Consider the following 6,341-nt stretch of genomic DNA (forward strand, 5'->3'; position numbering starts at 1 on the left):
CTCTTCGACCCCATTGCCTATGCTCTCATTAGCCCATCTATCCTCCAATAGTTGTTTATATCTTACCCTAACTGCCTCCTCTTTTAGTTTATAAACCTTCACCTCTCTCTTCCCTGATGCTTCTATTCTCCTTGTATCCCATCTACCTTTTACTCTCAGTGTAGCTACAACTAGAAAGTGATCTGATATATCTGTGGCCCCTCTATAAACATGTACATCCTGAAGTCTACTCAACAGTCTTTTATCTACCAATACATAATCCAACAAACTACTGTCATTTCGCCCTACATCATATCTTGTATACTTATTTATCCTCTTTTTTCTTAAAATATGTATTACCTATAACTAAACCCCTTTCTATACAAAGTTCAATCAAAGGGCTCCCATTATCATTTACACCTGGCACCCCAAACTTACCTACCACACCCTCTCTAAAAGTTTCTCCTACTTTAGCATTCAGGTCCCCTACCACAATTACTCTCTCACTTGGTTCAAAGGCTCCTATACCTTCACTTAATATCTCCCAAAATCTCTCTCTCTCCTCTGCATTCCTCTCTTCTCCAGGTGCATACACGCTTATTATGACCCACTTTTCGCATCCAACCTTTACTTTAATCCACATAATTCTTAAATTTACTTATTCATATTCTCTTTTTATATATATATATATATATATATATATATATATATATATATATATATATATATATATATATATATATATATTATTTTATTATCTCACTGGCCGATTCCCACCAAGGCAGGGTGGCCCGAAAAAGAAAAACTTTCACCATCATTCACTCCATCACTGTCTTGCCAGAAGGGTGCTTTACACTACAGTTTTTAAACTGCAACATTAACACCCCTCCTTCAGAGTGCAGGCACTGTACTTCCCATCTCCAGGACTCAAGTCCGGCCTGCCGGTTTCCCTGAATCCCTTCATAAATGTTACTTTGCTCACACTCCAACAGCACGTCAAGTATTAAAAACCATTTGTCTCCATTCACTCCTATCAAACACGCTCACGCATGCCTGCTGGAAGTCCAAGCCCCTCGCACACAAAACCTCCTTTATCCCCTCCCTCCAACCCTTCCTAGGCCGACCCCTACCCCTGCCTTCCTTCCACTACAGACTGATACACTCTTGAAGTCATTCTGTTTCGCTCCATTCTCTCTACATGTCCGAACCACCTCAACAACCCTTCCTCAGCCCTCTGGACAACAGTTTTGGTAATCCCGCACCTCCTCCTAACTTCCAAACTACGAATTCTCTGCATTATATTCACACCACACATTGCCCTCAGACATGACATCTCCACTGCCTCCAGCCTTCTCCTCGCTGCAACATTCATCACCCACGCTTCACACCCATATAAGAGCGTTGGTAAAACTATACTCTCATACATTCCCCTCTTTGCCTCCAAGGACAAAGTTCTTTGTCTCCACAGACTCCTAAGTGCACCACTCACTCTTTTTCCCTCATCAATTCTATGATTCACCTCATCTTTCATAGACCCATCCGCTGACACGTCCACTCCCAAATATCTGAATACCTTCACCTCCTCCATACTCTCTCCCTCCAATCTGATATTCAATCTTTCATCACCTAATCTTTTTGTTATCCTCATAACCTTACTCTTTATTGTATTCACCTTTAATTTTCTTATTTTGCACACCCTACCAAATTCATCCACCAATCTCTGCAGCTTCTCTTCAGAATCTCCCAAGAGCACAGTGTCATCAGCAAAGAGCAGCTGTGACAACTCCCACTTTGTGTGTGATTCTTTATCTTTTAACTCCACGCCTCTTGCCAAGACCCTCGCATTTACTTCTCTTACAACCCCATCTATAAATATATTAAACAACCACGGTGACATCACACATCCTTGTCTAAGGCCTACTTTTACTGGGAAAAAATTTCCCTCTTTCCTACATACTCTAACTTGAGGCTCACTATCCTCGTAAAAACTCTTCACTGCTTTCAGTAACCTACCTCCTACACCACACACTTGCAACATCTGCCACATTGCCCCCCTATCCACCCTGTCATACGCCTTTTCCAAATCCATAAATGCCACAAAGACCTCTTTAGCCTTATCTAAATACTGTTCACTTATATGTTTCACTGTAAACACCTGGTCCACACACCCCCTACCTTTCCTAAAGCCTCCTTGTTCATCTGCTATCCTATTCTCCGTCTTACTCTTAATTCTTTCAATTATAACTCTACCATACACTTTACCAGGTACACTCAACAGACTTATCCCCCTATAATTTTTGCACTCTCTTTTATCCCCTTTGCCTTCATACAAAGGAACTATGCATACTCTCTGCCAATCCCTAGGTACCTTACCCTCTTCCATACATTTATTAAATAATTGCACCAACCACTCCAAAACTATATCCCCACCTGCTTTTAACATTTCTATCTTTATCCCATCAATCCCGGCTGCCTTACCCCCTTTCATTTTACCTACTGCCTCACGAACTTCCCCCACACTCACAACTGGCTCTTCCTCACTCCTACAAGATGTTATTCCTCCTTGCCCTATACACGAAATCACAGCTTCCCTATCTTCATCAACATTTAACAATTCCTCAAAATATTCCCTCCATCTTCCCAATACCTCTAACTCTCCATTTAATAACTCTCCTCTCCTATTTTTAACTGACAAATCCATTTGTTCTCTAGGCTTTCTTAACTTGTTAATCTCACTCCAAAACTTTTTCTTATTTTCAACAAAATTTGTTGATAACATCTCACCCACTCTCTCATTTGCTCTCTTTTTACATTGCTTCACCACTCTCTTAACCTCTCTCTTTTTCTCCATATACTCTTCCCTCCTTGCATCACTTCTACTTTGTAAAAACTTCTCATATGCTAACTTTTTCTCCCTTACTACTCTCTTTACATCATCATTCCACCAATCGCTCCTCTTCCCTCCTGCACCCACTTTCCTGTAACCACAAACTTCTGCTGAACACTCTAACACTACATTTTTAAACCTACCCCATACCTCTTCGACCCCATTGCCTATGCTCTCATTAGCCCATCTATCCTCCAATAGCTGTTTATATCTTACCCTAACTGCCTCCTCTTTTAGTTTATAAACCTTCACCTCTCTCTTCCCTGATGCTTCTATTCTCCTTGTATCCCATCTACCTTTTACTCTCAGTGTAGCTACAACTAGAAAGTGATCTGATATATCTGTGGCCCCTCTATAAACATGTACATCCTGAAGTCTACTCAACAGTCTTTTATCTACCAATACATAATCCAACAAACTACTGTCATTTCGCCCTACATCATATCGTGTATACTTATTTATCCTCTTTTTCTTAAAATATGTATTACCTATAACTAAACCCCTTTCTATACAAAGTTCAATCAAAGGGCTCCCATTATCATTTACACCTGGCACCCCAAACTTACCTACCACACCCTCTCTAAAAGTTTCTCCTACTTTAGCATTCAGGTCCCCTACCACAATTACTCTCTCACTTGGTTCAAAGGCTCCTATACATTCACTTAACATCTCCCAAAATCTCTCTCTCTCCTCTGCATTCCTCTCTTCTCCAGGTGCATACACGCTTATTATGACCCACTTCTCGCATCCAACCTTTACTTTAATCCACATAATTCTTGAATTTACACATTCATATTCTCTTTTCTCCTTCCATAACTGATCATTTAACATTACTGCTACCCCTTCCTTTGCTCTAACTCTCTCAGATACTCCAGATTTAATCCCATTTATTTCCCCCCACTGAAACTCTCCTACCCCCTTCAGCTTTGTTTCGCTTAGATCCAGGACATCCAACTTCTTTTCATTCATAACATCAGCAATCATCTGTTTCTTGTCATCCGCACTACATCCACGCACATTTAAGCATCCCAGTTTTATAAAGTTTTTCTTCTTCTCTTTTTTAGTAAATGTATACAGGAGAAGGGGTTACTAGCCCATTGCTCCCGGCATTTTAGTCGCCTCATACGACACGCATGGCTTACGGAGGAAAGATTCTTTTCCACTTCCCCATGGACAATAGAAGAAATAAAAAGAACAAGAGCTATTTAGAAAAAGGAGAAAAACCTAGATGTATGTATATATATATATGCATGTGCGTGTCTGTGAAGTGTGACCAAAGTGTAAGTAGGAGTAGCAAGATATCCCTGTTATCTAGCGTGTTTATGAGACAGAAAAAGAAACCAGCAATCCTACCATCATGCAAAACAGTTACAGGTTTTTGTTTCACAGTCGTCTGGCAGGACGGTAGTACTTCCCTGGGTGGTTGCTGTCTACCAACCTACCTATATATATATATGTATATATATATATCTATATATATATATATATATATATATATATATATATATATATATATATATATATATATATATATATATATATATATATATATATATATATATATATATATATATATATATATATATATATATATATATATATATATATATGTCGAAGATCAAAATGAATTTTTTATGAGAGAGCCATAGAATTTTGTTAACACAAGCCTATCTGATGTTATCCTGACGCCAAATGACTTCGAACAGGCGATAAATGACATGCCCATGCACTCTGCCCCAGGGCCAGACTCATGGAACTCCGTGTTCATCAAGAACTGCAAGAAGCCCCTATCACGAGCCTTTTCCATCCTATGGAGAGGGAGCATGGACACGGGGGTCGTCCCACAGTTACTAAAAACAACAGACATAGACCCACTCCACAAAGGGGGCAGTAAAGCAACAGCAAAGAACTACAGACCTATCGATAGCAGTAACATCCCATATCATAAAAATCTTTGAAAGGGTCCTAAGAAGCAAGATCACCACCCATCTAGAAACCCATCAATTACACAACCCAGGGCAACATGGGTTTAGAACAGGTCGCTCCTGTCTGTCTCAACTATTAGATCACTACGACAAGGTCCTAGATGCACTAGAAGACAAAAAGAATGAAGATGTAATATATACAGACTTTGTAAAAGCCTTCGACAAGTGTGACCATGGCGTAATAGCGCACAAAATGCGTGCTAAAGGAATAACGGGAAAAGTCGGTCGATGGATCTATAATTTCCTCACTAACAGAACACAGAGAGTAGTAGTCAACAGAGTAAAGTCCGAGGCAGCTACGGTGAAAAGCTCTGTTCCACAAGGTACGTACTCGCTCCCATCTTGTTCCTCATCCTCATATCTGACATAGACAAGGATGTCAGCCACAGCACCGTGTCTTCCTTTGCAGATGACACCCGAATCTGCATGACAGTGTCTTCCATTGCAGACACTGCAAGGCTCCAGGCAGACATCAACCAAATCTTTCAGTGGGCTACAGAAAACAATATGAAGTTTAACGATGAGAAATTTCAATTACTCAGATATGGCAAACACGAGGAAATTAAATCTTCATCAGAGTACAAAACAAATTCTGGCCACAAAATAGAGCGAAACACCAACGTCAAAGACCTGGGAGTGATCATGTCGGAGGATCTCACCTTCAAGGACCATAACATTGTATCAATCGCATCTGCTAGAAAAATGACAGGATGGATAGTGAGAACCTTCAAAATTAGGGATGCCAAGCCCATGATGACACTCTTCAGGTCACTTGTTGTATCTAGGCTGGAATACTGCTGCACACTAACAGCACCTTTCAAGGCAGGTGAAATTGCTGACCTAGAAAATGTACAGAGAACCTTCACGGCGCGCATAACGGAGATAAAATACCTCAATTACTGGGAGCGCTTGAGGTTCCTGAACCTGTATTCCCTGGAACGCAGGCGGGAGAGATACATGATTATATACACCTGGAAAATCCTAGAGGGACTAGTACCGAACTTGCACATGAAAATCACTCACTACGAAAGCAAAAGACTTGGCAGACGATGCAACATCCCCCCAATGAAAAGCAGGGGTGTCACTAGCACGTTAAGAGACCATACAATAAGTGTCAGGGGCCCGAGACTGTTCAACTGCCTCCCAGCACACATAAGGGGGATTACCAATCAATATATATATATATAAATATATATATATATAAATATATATATATATATATATATATATATAAATATATATATATATATATATATATATATATATATATATATATATATATATATATATATATATATATATATATATATATCAATAACAACACTGGGATTAGCCGAGGATTTGAACCCATGTCGTTTTGGCCCACCTCAAGGTGAGTGAAAATCACACATGACACTTCAACCCACAGGACCACGTAATCCTCAACTAGTCGCAGTGTTGTTATGGATTAATACCACTCGTTTGTGGTTACAATAATATGTAAATACTGC

Source organism: Cherax quadricarinatus, chromosome 6 (genome assembly GCF_038502225.1).
Source record: "Cherax quadricarinatus isolate ZL_2023a chromosome 6, ASM3850222v1, whole genome shotgun sequence".
Lineage (NCBI taxonomy): Eukaryota > Metazoa > Arthropoda > Malacostraca > Decapoda > Parastacidae > Cherax > Cherax quadricarinatus.